The sequence below is a fragment of the Octodon degus genome, unplaced genomic scaffold (genome assembly GCF_000260255.1).
Source record: "Octodon degus isolate 3935 unplaced genomic scaffold, OctDeg1.0 scaffold00080, whole genome shotgun sequence".
In the NCBI taxonomy this organism is placed as follows: domain Eukaryota; kingdom Metazoa; phylum Chordata; class Mammalia; order Rodentia; family Octodontidae; genus Octodon; species Octodon degus.
Window position 1 is genome coordinate 6,340,240 of NW_004524656.1, and position 1,246 is coordinate 6,341,485.

Below are 1,246 nucleotides of genomic sequence, written 5' to 3' on the forward strand. Positions count from 1 at the left end.
GCGCTTGACTGGCAAATGCAAGGATCTGAGTTCAATCCCCAGTTCCGCCAAAAAAATAAAAAATAAAAATAAATAAATAAATAAATAAAACATTGTGAGTTTAGCCAGAAAGGAGGTGCCAGGAAGCCTGTGGACTGAAAAGAGAAGAGTTGAGATCTCCACTGCCCAGGAGGAACAGGAGAATAAAAAAGATGTCTCGAGGGCATCACAGGAGGTGGCAGGTTCTTGCGCTTTACAGCCTCTGAATTGCAAGGGTGAGGGACTTTGCTCTGAGGTGGAAGCTGCAGAGCCCCATGTTCCAGAATGGAGGTGGCGGCCATGCCAGGTTCTAGAATGGCACTGGCATCGAGAATTTGTTCCTAGTGCTCAGCAACCCAGGTACTCAGTGCCTACAGCCAAGAGAAAAGGAACCCGGGTAACTGCTCTAGCTAGCAGCAGGCCTTGGTATCATCCATATGGTGCTGGTTTTAGGTGCATGCAGAATACAGGAGTTCTAACACAGTTCTAATGGCTGTGTCTCCTGTCTGTGACCGCCCCCCCCCCCCCCGGGTTGACCAATCCCTCGCACCCCATTGCACAGATGCTCTGGCCTGGGTCAGGTACCTACTAGTATTTGGTTCCTGGTGCGAGGTTTGTCACCTGGTATGCGCTGAGCCTAGTGACTGTGAAGCCAGCCCCGCTGTCCATCACGCTTACCAGGTCCCTGCGACCTCGGCAGGGGGGAACCACAAAGCTGGAGTTCACCACTGGGCCGGAAGTTGAGAGAGAACTTAAGCCTCATTAAGAAGGCTTCCACCTAGATTTCAGAAGGCCTGAGAAGCCAGACAGTGTGCTCCTGAGAGGGCAGTGGATAAAACTGTGAGAAGCCTATTCAGTGGAAACTCCAGAAGTTTGGAAAGGATTCTTTGAGAAAAGCTGCAGAGAGAGCAAAGCCAGCCCCAGAGAAAAGCCACGGGAGCTAGCAGTAGAAGTGCAGTAGAGGCCGAGCCATGTAAGGCTTTTAAAGCTTACAACTCATTACAGGTTTCTTCAGATATTCCACATGGAACTACGGGACTTAATGTTTGCTCTTCTAGATTTTGGACTTGTTTTGGCCCCAATGCTTTGTATCCTGCTGCTTATACTTTTTGGAATGGTCATGTTTTTCTTGTGCCATTGAATGTTGGAAGTGGGGGCCGGGGAAATGGCTTAGTGGAATAAGTGCTTCCCTGGCAAGTGCAAGGCCCTGAGTTCAATCCCTGATTCC